We start from the raw sequence: 14,361 nt of genomic DNA on the forward strand, positions 1-14,361 counted from the left end.
GTCTAATCCCACCATTTCTATTTAATAATGTACTGGATATTCTCACTAGTATGATAAAGCAAGAAACGATTAAATGTTTCTGGAAATGGCCAGAATATATAAAGAATCCTTATGCTCCAGTAGAAAGAAGATAACCCAATTTAAAAATGGGCAAAAAGACTTTAATAGACATGTCAAAGAAGATGTATAGATGTCAAATAAGCACACAAAAATATGCTCAATATCTTGTGTCATTGGTGAAATGCAAATAAAAACTGCAATGATGTTACCCCTACACATCCACTTGAACAGCTAAAATAAAGACTGTTTACACAAAATGTTGACAAATACACTGAGCAACTTGGACTTTCATACACAATGGATGGAAATGTAAAATGATTTAACTACTTTGAAAGGTATTTTGACAGTATATTTAAACACACACCTACCATATTACTCCAATGTTTAACTTACTCCAAGGTATTTACCCAAGAAAAACAAAAGCAGATGTTGACTTTTACACTATACTCATTGTCACTTTATTTTTAATAGCCCCAAATTGGAAAATCCAAATGTACACATTTACATCTGTCTAGGTAAATGAATAAACTAATTTTAGTATAGCCATAGAATGGAATATTTCTCATCAATAAGAGGGTAAAACTACTAATACATGCAAAAACAGGAATATACCTCAAAATAATTTTATGAAGTGAAAGAAATCAGACAAAACAGATACTATGTAATTTTATTCATAAAGATTCTAGAAAGTGAAAATTAAACTATAATAATAGAAAGCCAGATCAGTGGTTACTTTGGGACAAGGGTGGGATAGCAGGGACAAGGGAGGAGCAGGAGGAAAAAATTACAAAAAGATTTGAAAGAAAAATTTTCTGGGGGTGATAGATATGTTCATTATTTTGACTGCAGTGATGGTTTAATGAGTCTTAATGTTTAACTATATGGAGTTTGAAAGTGAAAGTGTTAGTCACTCAGTCATGTCCAACTCTTTGTGACCGCACGGATTGTAGCTTGCCAGGCTCCTCTGTCCATGGGATTCTCCAAGCAAGAATACCAGAGTGGGTTACCCTTTCCTTCTCCAGGGGATCTTTCTGACCCAGGGATGGAACCCAGGTCTCCTGCATTGCAGGCAGATTCTTTACCATCTGAGGCATCAGAGAAGCCCATATGAAGTTTACTGTATGTTAATTAGACCTCAATAAAGTTTTAACAGAAATTAACTACCTGTCATTTTTGGTGACCATAGTAGTTTTCTATTTTTACTTCATTAGAAAGAAATCCATGGCTTGCTGTGGAACTTGAGCAAGTTATGAACATTATGGGGATGGATTCATTTTTTTCAATTTTTAGAAAAAGTTGACTTCTACAATGATAAAAGATCCCTTCCACCATCTCTAATCTATGATACACAAGTTACATTCAAAAAGATGGAGAAAGTCCTAAACTCTGATACTTAAATTTTAAGGATAAAAACAATTTCTGGAATAAGGAGGGTGGCAGTATTATAATTTGACATATAGACTCTGACTATGGCTCTTGTACCATCAGCTGCTGTGGATCCTTTTATTGATTTTTCAGTTTGTGAGGCACCTGTGGAAAATTATGCCTGAACCCAGGCTGAGCTGGTTTCAGGGTGATAATCAACCAACAGGAGGGTTGAGGTATCTGAGTGCCTCTGGGTCAATTGAGATTTCTTTTTGGAACTTATACAATTAATATAAATTTGTAGTGCCCATGAGATTCAAATTGATGTGGGCTGAACAGTCAGAATGTTTTAAAATTCTGGTCCAAAAATCCTTAAGTGTTTACAGACAATGCTTTCTGGAATTATAGGAATTGAAAGGAATGTAAATAACTTTATTAATACTAATGCTTATCTTCCAAACAATAATGTAAAAACCTAATAAATAATGTTAGCATTCATTGAATGCTTATTTGGCCCAGGAACTCTGCTTAATGCTTTGCATGCATTATCTAGCCCTCAAAACTATTCAATATTATATTTACTTAAAAAAAAGGATGCCACCAGTTAGATAATGCCCAGTGCCACATATTTAGTGAAGTGCCAAGTATTAACTATTTTCACCACAGTATTTATAGATCATGAATTTAACCTGAATCATGTAGGTTTTTGATTGTTTCATTCAATTTCTAACTTATAGACTGGCCTTCAGAAAGCCACTAACTTTCTCATATTCTGGTGTCTGTGCTTTAAAAATGAAGATAATAATTTTCTTATAAACACATGGAGGACATAAGGAATATGGCATAATCAGATGGCACAGAAATCTTATTTCCATTGATAGCACCATCTTCTATAAAAACTTTAAAAATAACTTTTATAGGTTTAGTATTTACCACTTATAGATATACCAAAATGTCAACCAAATTAATTTTTCTTTTTGTTTAAAGATTATCATAAAATTGATTCAACCCTCTTATCCTTTTAGGAAGTAGAAAACCTATCCCCTTTCCCCACCATCCAGCCTTCAGAGAGTTATCTACTGACTGGTGTTTTCATGGACAGCAGTAGTTCTCATTTCCAATTCCAGATGAACTCTTGAGTTTCTCACTGTTATCCCCAATGACTATATTTTTTGCTCTGTCTTACACAAAATTGGAAGGCGCAAAGACTTTTTCTTGATTCCAAAATAGTGTCCATTTATATAGATGACTCCTCTGAAACTTTAAAGCAATGGAAGAGTGGAGTGACAGCACAAAATTACATAGAAAACATTTTAAAATAGAGCATTAGATAATTCTTTTCTTAAAACTCTTCCAGTACCCCCGTTAGCAGATATTCACCAATTTACTCTCTTTGGGCACTAGTCTTCTGTCATATAATCTGAGCACTTCTCCTGTCTGACTCTTACCTCTGTCATTTTTCTCTTCCTCACTGAAATACCCAAATTTGTGATAACTTTCCATGATGAACAGTTTAGCTAATACTTTCATACATTTCCTTCCAAACTATAATTCTTCATCCTCATTTCCTACACTAAACAGGTAGTTTCCTTTTCAAAAAACGTTTGTCTCCTTAAGAGAAATTCAGAGGCCATCCACTGACATACACTTTTTTAAAACTTCATCTCATATTTAATATACCAATGCCTTGCTAATTTGCAGTTACTTGTCTGTTAACCTTAATACAAACCAGAAAATAAGCATATATGGATCTCAGGGAGCCACAGTCACCATCTAAGGCAACTTATTTATAAAAATAAAATTGTGTAATAAGTAACAGTAATGATCAAAATGGTAAGAAAAACATTCAAAGAGTTTGTCTTACAGCTACATGTAAATCAATGAAGCTATAACATTCCCTTACACCATATACAAAAATATACTCAAAATGGTTTAATGATCTAAATATAAAACATGACACCATAAAACTTGTAGAAGTGAATACAGGCAAAACATTCTAGGACATAATCATAGCAACATTTTCTTAGGTCAGTCTCCCAGGGCAAGAGAAATAAAAGCAAAAATAAACAAATGGGACCTAATCAATCTTAAAACTGTTAAACAGCAAAAGAAATCAACAAAATGAAAGAACAACCTTCAGAATGGGAGAAAAACATTTGAAAATTATGTGACTGACAAGGGGTTAATATCCAAAATATACAAACAGTTCATACAACTCAGTATCTAAAAGCAAATAGCTCAATCAAAAAATGGTCATAGACCTAAATAGACTTCTCTCCAAAGAAGACATACAGATGGCCAACAGACATATGAAAAGATGCTCAACATCGCTAATTGTTAGAAAAATGCAAATCAAAACCACAATAAGGTATCATTTCACATCCATCAGAATGGCTCTCATCAAAAGTATACAGGTAATAATGCTAAAGTGGGTGGGGAAAAGGGAACCCTTCTACACTGCTGATGGGAATTAAAATTGGTACAGTCACTATGGAAAGTAGTATGGAAGTTCCATAAAAACTAAAAACATGATCCAGCAACCCCCCTTTGGGCATATATCCAGAGAAACCAAATTCAAAAAGATATTATACATGCACCCCAATGTTCATAGCAGAACTATTTACAATAGCCAAGACATGGAAACAACCCAAGGATGATTGTTTTAAAAAGATGTGGTAAATATAAACAATGAAATGCTGTGCACGCTGTCCTTTCAGTCGTGTCTGACCCTTTGGGAGCCCATGGCCTGTAGCCCGCCAGGCCCCTCTGTCCATGGGATTCTCCAGGCAAGAATACTGGAGTCAGTTGCCATGCTCTCCTCCAGGAGATCTTCCCAACCTAGCGACTGAACCTGTGTTTCTTACGTCTCCTGCATTGCCAGGCAGGTTCTTTACCACTAGTGCCCCCTGGGAATACTATTCAGCCATAAAAAGAATGAAATATTGCTATTTGGAGCAACATGGATAGACCTAGAGAATATCACACTAAGTGAAAAGACAGAGAAAGACATATATGGTATCCTGTATGTGGAATCTAAATGAATCTATATACAAAACAGAAATACACTCACAAATACAAAAAATAAACTTATGGTTACCAAAGGGGAAAGAGAAGAGAGGGAGGGATAAATTTGGAGTATGAGATTAACAAATATAAAGTACTACATAAAAAACAGAAAAGCAACAAGAATTTACTATATAGCACAGGGAACTATATTCAATATCTTGTAATATCCTATGGTGGAAAATAATCTGGGAATATATATATATATATAAAACTGAATCACTTTGCTGTACACCTGAAACTGACACAATATTGTAAGTTAATTATGCTTCAATCAAAAATTGGATTGTCTTAAATGTAAAACAAAAGAACCCTAAAAGTCAAAGATTCTTTAGTAAAAATGTTTTCTTCCATTGTTTAAAAAGATGAGCATAATTAAGGAATATGAGAACAGTTCTGGTTATGACATGCTCTCAGATATGGCCATAATGTAATTAATGAATTAACTTATGATGTGATGAATAATTAGAAAATATAAATTATAATAAAATAAGATACACATGAAGATAAGCCAACTTTGTCACACAAACAGGAAAAAAAACGAAAGAAACCTGACACACTACTGTAGGAAAAAAGCAAAGACAAAAAATAACCAGCACTGGAATACAAAAGCCTAGAATTTTCTTTTTAACCAGTAACTAGTAGAGGCAGTATGAAGTTTTAATTCAAATACTTGAAATTCACTGCTAATTTTAAATCCAATACCACTAGCTAGAATGTGAAATAAATTTTGTAAAAGAGAAAAAAAAGTTTGGAATAGTTACATATTTGACCATAAGATTTTAATAAATGTAAGTAAACAGATTATTAGTCCTACTTTGTACTGCAAAATCTTTAAGAAGGAGACACTACTGACTTAGACTTTAAAGGATGAATAACATTTACTAGATTTAGAGCCATGGCACTCCAACTGCAGGAAGCACAACAGCCGAGGCACAAATGTGCCAGTTACTTTTTATTCCATCAGAAAGACCCTAAGATCACCATGAATGTGTAAAACGTAGCTCCTGGAATAAAAAGCTGAGAGGCCACTACTCCAGTGAAATGAGTGACAGAATGATTAATTTAAATTAAAATAAGTATTGATATTTCTTTGGAGTACGCGTGGAGTGAATAAAAAGGCGAGAATTTTTTTTTTTCTTTTTTTGAGAGGGGTTAGAGGGGTTCGAGGAAGGAAATTTAACACTGAGGCTAGTTATTAACAAAAAACATATGCATTTAACCTAAATTTACAGATTAGTCTTATGATGTGATTAATACCATTGTCTAATACAAATGTCTGGCACACTTTTTTCTATGTACTTATATTAGAATTTGTTATTTATTATATGTATGTTATGTTACTTATCAAGGAACCCCAAACATCTGGAATATCTAAACTTTATATGTAAGGAAGTAAATAACTTACTTGAGCAGTCTAGTGTGCATTCCAAGGAAAAAAAATGCATTCACCATGTCACCCAAATCTCAGGCTATTTTTACATTCTCCTCCAAAGATCTTAACTAACCACAGACTCAGAACCACTTAAAGAAGTTAGAACTACTCCAGGGAATTTTATCTTTAGCACCTCACCTAGGTCACTAGTCTCTGCCCATGTCCCATATTTTAATGTAATATGCTAACGTTTGAACATTGTTTTCCAAATAATAGTTTTCTTTGAATCACCTAGCCACAAGTACACACCATATTAGCAATTCATTATGTTTAATTTAGACCTCATCAGTGCCTCATGTCAAGTTCTGACAAGCCACAAAACAATATATTTTGAAAAGTATTGGGTTCTACCTTTTGATATTTTAAGGGTGCATTCCTTTCTTTCAAGAATTCAAAAGTTGTACTTTCTGGGTTTAACCTCTGTCTCAAGTTGTCAAGATGATAACCATCTATTTGGTAATCTTTTTTTTTTACTGTTTGCATACTTTTGTTTCTAATGACTTATTCTTAGCAATTGTATGTGGTGATCAAAATATTTAATATGCAACTTTCCAATTTGCCTTCAATAAAACGGTATAAGCTATGCTGAAAAATATATTTTAAAAAGTCCTTTTAAGACCATGTTATAAACTTTGTACATGAAAAAGGTATAAAGGATCTAGGAAATTGGCTCTTGTTCCCATAAAGCTTTAAAAATAAGATTTAAAGTATATAATAAAACAATCTTTAAAAACACACACAAACAAAAACAACTGAGCTAAAAACAGGAAAAAATAGAAATTCGATGACCAGCAAAGATTTTCAGCCGAAGAATTGATGCTTTTGAACTGTGGTGTGGGAGAAGACTCTTGAGAGTCCCTTGGACTACAAGGAGATCCAACCAGTCAATCCTAAAGGAAAGCAGTCCTGAATATTCATTGGAAAGACTGAGGCTGAAGCTGAAACTCCAATACTTTGGCCACCTGATGCGAAGAACTGACTCATTAGAAAAGACCCTGATGCTGGGAAAGATTGAAGGCGGGAGGAGAAGGGGACGACAGAGGATGAGATGGTTGGATGGCATCACTGACACGATGGACATGAGTTTGAGTAGGCTCAGGGAGTTGGTGATGGACAGGGAAGCCTGGTGTGCTATAGTCCATGGGGTCACAAAGAGTTGAGCACAACTCAGCGACTGATCTGAACTGAAAGATTTTCATAGTGAGCTCAGGAAAAATCAAGGTTCAGTTTGCCAAACAAAATAAAACCTGTAAGGCAATTAAGTGTTGCACAGGTGGATTGCCCCAGCTATCACTCTCCTCTCTCCTCCATCGTAGTACAGAGAGGAATAGTAGTGGAAATTCTGCAGAGATTCTTTATCTATTGTGAAAATTGCCTAATTTTCAGCTTTTGAAAAGGTATAGAATCTAAATTACCATCAGAGCTTCATAGGATTTGGAATCCGATTGATCCAAATTTTGTCCAGATGCCATTGGTATGTGGCAAAATAAACCAGACAATTTTCTGTCTTTCTGAAATTCACATTTAAGTTTCTGTACCAGGAAAATGTATCCTAACACCCCAGCCCCCTAAGTCCCCAGCACAGTGTTTCTAACAGGATTTTTCATGGAGAAGTACACAGGCTACTCCTCAACAACCAACTATTTTGCAGACTGATTTTCTTCTCAAATTTGGCTCCTGATGCCATAGCACCCACCTGAGCAAACATATCCTGTATCTTCAGATGAGAGAGATAAACAAACTCCATAGAGAGCAATATGAATCTAAGATAGAAGTTGAGAAGGAAAATCAAACCCCTCACTTTTTTTTTTTTAACAGGACTAGAAAAAGTGTATGTGCTTACCCGATGGCAGTGAGCTTGCTCCCTGTGCCGGTGCAATTAATCCTGCAGCTGACATGAACTTCACCTGACTTCAGAATGGTAACTCCTCCTATTATCTGACAGCATCACCCCTTTAGAGAGTCTCTGGCTTTGTGCTGTAGACATCTGCTTCCTGCAAAGATAGTTGATTGGATAGTTTGACTTTGTGAAGGTTGGGTGAATCTAATGATATTTTCCCCCATGTAAGTTGCATGCATGTGAGTTGAAATGAGACATGATTAAGAGGAGTCTTTTCTGCCCATTTACCCTTTGCATCATTTACCAGGTACAGATATCTTAGGAAAATGCAATCTAATTTTTTAAGTTATTTTGGATGCTTAAGTAAGGTCTGGGTGAACATGAAGGTTGGATGAATCAACTAGAATTTTAGGCTTGGCCAGACATTCTTGGGAGCTAGGACTTGCAGCTGGCAACTGGGCAGTGATTCAAAAGGTAGCTGATGCAAAAAGAAAAAAAAAAAAGAAAGTATAAGACTTACATGCTTATAAGCAGCTCCCAACCTCTTTTAAAACACCCCTAATTTCCCTTGTGGTGGTTTCTTTTTCCATCCAAATAGTTTCTGGATGTTAATTTTAAATGATTTCATTAGGACGCCAATGTGGAGAGAATAAAGGGCAAGGCAGGTGAGGAGCTGAGGGATTTTTATCTAAGCTTCAATCAGTCACCGGTGCCTCTGGCTAAAAATACCAGAAAAATGAAAGTGATGGAAATAGCTAAAAGCAAATTTAAGAAGAGCAGCTGGAATGCTCAAGTCTAAAGGTAGTTACTAGAGGAAGGAGAAACTCAGAAAATAATATGTAATTAATGCATAATGGCGAGAAGCTGGTAGAAGAAGATGGGGAGGAGACGGGAGGGAACATGGAAGAAGAGAATGGAAAAAGGTAGGAACTTCATTACTTGATTAGAGTTAGGTCCTCAGCTTAAGCTCAGTTTAGCTGTCAAAAGATTACCCCAACATCTCAGTAACTTATAACAATAACATTTCTTTTTCTCTAATACTGCATGTCTCTCATAGGTCAGTTGCTGCAACCACAAAGCCAGCCCCAAAATGGCCCTTTCTTGTTTTATACAACATATGTATGGCTGAGTTCCTTTGCTGTTCACCTGAAACTATCATGGCATTATTAATTGGCTATATTCCAATATAAAATAAGCAGTATTTTAAAAAAGATACTGAGTTATTTTTCAGAGACAAAAGAAAAAAACCTGAAGCATATCCAGAGGAGAAGATCTTGACCTGAAACAACACCCAGAACTAAAGTTTCTCCCCTACAAAGACCTAGATGTGGACTGGAACCTGAAAGCAGGAACCCTTTCAGAAGCAGAGGGCCCAGACTGAAATCATTTTACTGTACCACAATGACCAAGTTCCAAAGTCTCTCTTGCTCTTCTGAAACCCAACCCTCTCCTCTAACTTGTAATAGTTTGACTGAGCCCCTAAAAAGTAAAGTGAAGTCGCACAGTCCTGTCCAACGCTTTGTGACCCCATGGACTGTAGCCTACCAGGCTTCTCCATTCATGGGATTTTCCAGGCAAGAATACTGGAGTGGGTTGCCATTTCCTTCTCCAGGAGATCTTCCCAACCCAGGGATTGAACCTGGGTCTCCCACATTGTAGGCAGACGCTTTACTGTCTGAGCCACCAGAGAAGTCCTTGACTGAGCTCGTTTGGCAAAATTGAACCATACCTCCTGTCTCATTGCTGGTTGACCTTCACAATAATGTTTCTTTTCTCAAAAGCCAGCACCAAAATATTGGCTTCTTTGTGAATCAGGCAGCAAGCCCTTTGCTTGGTAATGAGATAGAAAAGGAAGGGGCAGGACCCAATTACTAGATAAATGAAGAAGGGGCACAACTGTTAGGATGCAATAAAAACCAGCTGGAACCACCTGAAGCCAAGATGGCTTCCAGAATAGTCAGGTGACTGACCTTTAGCTCGGAGAAGGCAATGGCAACCCACTCCAGTGTTCTTGCCTGGAGAATCCCAGGGAATGGGGAGCCTGGTGGGCTACCCTCTATGGGGTCACACAGAGTCGGACACGACAGAAGCGACTTAGCAGTAGCAGCAGCAGCAGACCTTTAGCTCATTATATCTTAATTGTAATACAAAAAATCACTCCCCCTTAGCCCACTGACAGTTCTGATCGTGAATGTGTGCTCAGCTGTGTCCGATTCTTTGTGACTCCCTAGACTATAGCTTGGAGAAGGCAATGGCACCCCACTCCAGTACTCTTGCCTGGAAAATCCCACGGCCGGAGGAGCCTGGTGGGCTGCAGTCCATGGGGTCGCTAAGAGTCGGACATGACTGAGCTACTTCACTTTCACTTTTCCCTTTCATGGATTGGAGAAGGAAATGGCAACCAACTCCAGTGTTCTTGCCTGGAGAATCCCAGGGACGGGAGAGCCTGGTGGGCTGCCGTCTATGGGGCTGCACAGAGTCGGACACGACTGAAGCGACTTAGCAGTAGCAGCAGACTATAGCTTGCCAGGCTCCTCTGTTCCACAGAATTTTCCAGGCAGGAATACTGGAGTGAGTTGCTATTCCCTTTTCCAGGGGATCTTCCCAACCCAAGGATCGAACCTGCGTCTCCTACACTGGCAGAAGGATTCTTTACCACTGAGTCACCTGGGAAGCCATGACAGTTCTGAGCCAAACTATAAAAGGCTAGAAAGTGGGTGGTGGTCCAATTCCTGGGAAATCTCTACCTTTCCCCAAAGTAGCAAGAATATTGCTCCCACTTGTTAGCATGTGATATTACTCAGACCATAAAAACCAACTCCCCTGCCCTGGGGCCACCCTGACTTTCTGAGACAGTCAGCATTCTGCCTGTGGTGCATATCTCTCTAAATAAACTTGCTTTTCCTTTTCTTTGGCTCCATCTTGAATTCCTTCCTGCACGAAGCCAAGGATCCTCACTTGGTGATCTGCCCTAAGGACTTCTCCAAGTCCCAGGACATGACATTTCCTTCTCTTGCCATAGTAATGCTGCCTGATAAACCAAGAAGCCTTAATGGAGGTTTCAGAGGGAAAACAGCATGACAAAAATCACGAGACAAAAAAAAAAAAAAAAAAAAAATCACAAGACAGAAACTCATAGGGACACACTTCATCTCTATTCACATTTCATTTGGCAGAGAAAGTCAAATGGCCAAGCCTGACATCAGTAGGGTAGAAATGTGTATTTTGAAAATACAGAATCATCAAATAATTTGTAATAACTAAAAATCTTCACAAAGAAAGATGCCATTTCTTCCTTCTTGGGAGTACTGGTCAGGGCATTTTGTAGGCTGTCCTTCAATTTACATTTTTCTAATGTTTTTCCTCATAATTATACTGGGGTTTAGGGGAGGAAGACCGCAGAAGAGAAGTGTCATTCTCAGCACAGGATATCCAGGGTAGGTACTATCAGCATGACCCATCACTATTGAAGTCAACCTTGGGGAGGGCTTGTCAGATTTCTCCATTGTAAAGTTGCTTGTTTTTCTGCTTTTCCGTACAGTACTCTTTAAAAAGAAGTCATTATGCACAGACCACACTGAAGAAGTAAAGACTTTTGTAATACGTTTTGAGGGCATTTCACTCTTTTTATTTGGGTTTTTTGCTTAGGCATTCATCCAGGCTTCCCAGGTGGTGTAGTGGTAAAGAATCCACCGGCCAATGCAGGAGACGTGAGACGTGGGTTTGATGCCTGGGTTAGGAAGATCCCCCGGAGTAGGAAATAGCAACCCATTCCAGTATATTGCCTGGAAAATTTCATGGACAAAGGAGCCTGGTGGACTCCTGGTCCATGGGGTCACAGAGTTGGACACAACTGAGCACACACACACTCTTTTTACAGGTGAGAAAACAGGTGTGGAGCATTTATGCCCAAGTTAACATAGTTAATTTAACTAAGTGGCATCAAGATTGAAACTCACATCTGTCTGACTTATAAAACTATTCTTTTTACAATTCAACACATAAATTAGCACAAAAATAGGGAAATGGTTAGAAAAATAGAAGAATATATCTCTGTGTTTGTTTTAACGAAGCATGTTGAGAGGCAAGGTGTTCCCAGGTGGCTCAGTGGTAAAGAATCCACCTGCCAATGCAGGAGACACAGAGATAAGGGTTCAATCCCTTGGTCAGGAAGATCCCATGGAGGAGGAAACAGCAACTCGCTCCAGGACCAAGAAGCCTGGTGACTATAGTCCATGATAGAGACACACAGATAATAATTCCTTAATTTGCTACTCACTAGCATTGGGACAGGAAAGTTATGCTCTTTGATGTTTATAACACTATATAACACTATCCAACTATTGTCTTAATAAGACCTAATTATTAATCTTTCTGCAAATGTGCCCTGACTCCATTCTAATCACTAAGCCATTTTTCAAAATTGAAACCAAGTTCTCTGAGTGCTGTGAGTGGAAGGTACAAAATGAAGATGATTTTATCTACCCTTCTTATGGCTTCTAAGCAGTGTGGCATTTTCCTTTTTTTCCTTTTTTTTAGAGTTATAACTCCAGATCTGACTAATAAAGAGAAGGAATGTTTCTGTCACAGAAATAGCTTTTGTACAAATGGGAAACTGTCACTAAGGCTGAGAAGCAGAGCAACAGGATGGTCTATGTCTGGTGGGTGAAAATTGTGCAAGGTTTTTCCTTCTTACCATGGTGATATAATTTAATGTTGACATTTTAAAGTATGTGTCAGGTCCCATATCTAGTTTTCTTTTAAAGTGTCATTGACAATGCAATTCAAAGACAGGAACAACCATGTAACAGTATTTTGTGTTTTCTGAACTAGGATCACATCTACCTTCTGATAAAAAAATTCAGTTACACAGAATGTATAAAGATAAAACGGAGCTTGTGGACATTCTCTATATTTTACATGAAGATGGAATTCTCTATCCATTTTTATAAACTGAATAGAGACCACTTGATGCCTGAGTCGCATATGCATACCATACATTTAACTGTAATAGAATATTACTCCTGAGCATGATTAGTTTAAAAATTCTCTGGTGCAGCAATTTCTAAGTTGACTAAGCTCTTGGTTGGCAATCAGGAAGTCAAGTTATTCACCTCTATTTCTCATACTATAGAGACATTTATATTTTCAGAAATAGTTTTCTCCTTCAATTGCTGAAATTATCTGGACTTTCTGTTACATAAATCCTACACAATGGGCTTTTAGGACAAAAACTGTTTTATTTACCGTTGTGTCCCAGGACACAGTACATTCTAGAACACTGTATACACTTAGTAAATGCTTGTTAAATGAATTGAATACGTGTTTCCAAGAAAGAAGCACTGTGGAAATTTAAGATAGTCATAAAGTACACAACTACTTCTAAAATGAAAGGCCATGTTTAAAATCTAAGATCATTAATTTCCTTCAGCTCAGAATAAAGCTTATTTTTAAGACAGCAAACATAATAAAGTCTGTATCACATAACTTGTGTAATGGCACATTTTCTTCCAAATATCCTGATCAAAGACAAAAACCCCAAACATGGATATTAATGATTGACTTCTATGAAATACCTTCAGTTCAGTTCAGTTCAGTCGCTCAGTCGTGTCCGACTCTTTGCGACCCCATGAATTGCAGCATGCCAGGCCTCTCTGTCCATCACCAACTCCCGGAGTCTACCCAAACCCATGTCCATCGAGTCGGTTATGCCATCCAGCCATCTCATTCTCTGTCATCCCCTTCTCCTCCCGCCCCCAATCCTACCCAGCATTAGGGTCTTTTCCAATGAGTCAAACTTTCGCATGAGGTGGCCAAAGTATTGGAGTTTCAGCTTCAACATCAGACATTCCTATAAACACCCAGGATTGATCTCCTTTAGGATGGATTGATTGGATCTCCTTGCAGTCCAAGGGACTCTCAAGAGTCTTCTCCAACATTACAGTTCAAAAGCATCAATTCTTCAGCGCTCAGCTTTCTTCACCATCCAACTCTCACATCCATACATGACTACTGGAAAAACCATAGCCTTGACTAGACGGACTTTTGTTGGCAAAGTAATGTCTCTGCTTTTAAATATGCTATCTAGGTTGGCCATAACCTTCCTTCCAAGGAGTAAGCGTCTTTTAATTTCATGGCTGCAGTCACCATCAGCAGTGATTCTGGAGCCCAAAAAAATAAAGTCTGACACTGTTTCCACTGTTTCCCCATCTATTTCCCATGAAGTGATGGGACCAGATGCCATGATCTTAGTTTTCTGAACGTTGAGCTTTAAGCCAACTTTTTCACTCTCCTCTTTCACTTTCATCAAGAGGCTCTTTAGTTCTTCTTCACTTTCTGCCATAAGGGTGGTGTCATCCGCGTATCTGAGGTTATTGATATTTCTCTCGGCAATCTTGATTCCAGCTTGTGTTTCTTCCAGCCCAGAATTTCTCATGATGTACTTTGCATATTTTTAACTATTAGGCAACAATTCATATGAACAGAATCTAATTTTTGTTTTGATAAGTCAATTAAATTCTATTTTCTTTATAGTAAACAAACTAGTGTGAAGAATAAAGCTGATGTGAGTACGTTGAGAGATTTACTCTCCTCTACG

The 14,361-nt window shown here is 37.6% G+C and overlaps 1 protein-coding gene across 16 annotated transcripts in view; it reads right to left on the minus strand.

Moving 5' to 3' along the window:
* The window catches only part of PEX5L (peroxisomal biogenesis factor 5 like), an 817,344-nt gene that overhangs the window by 463,790 nt on the left and 339,193 nt on the right, over positions 1 to 14,361 (minus strand). For 14 of the 16 annotated variants that reach the window (XR_014077139.1, XR_014077138.1, XR_014077137.1 and 11 more), the window contains one exon: positions 7,767 to 7,917. The gene's annotated coding sequence lies outside the window, so the exon portion shown is untranslated. Of the gene's footprint in view, positions 1 to 6,385; positions 7,687 to 7,766; positions 7,918 to 14,361 lie in introns of those variants that run through there. The other 2 variants (XR_014077148.1, XR_014077149.1) reach the window with 2 other exon arrangements.

The sequence above is a fragment of the Giraffa tippelskirchi genome, chromosome 2, assembly GCF_054371585.1.
Source record: "Giraffa tippelskirchi isolate mGirTip1 chromosome 2, T2T-mGirTip1v1.2.pri, whole genome shotgun sequence".
Taxonomy (NCBI): domain Eukaryota; kingdom Metazoa; phylum Chordata; class Mammalia; order Artiodactyla; family Giraffidae; genus Giraffa; species Giraffa tippelskirchi.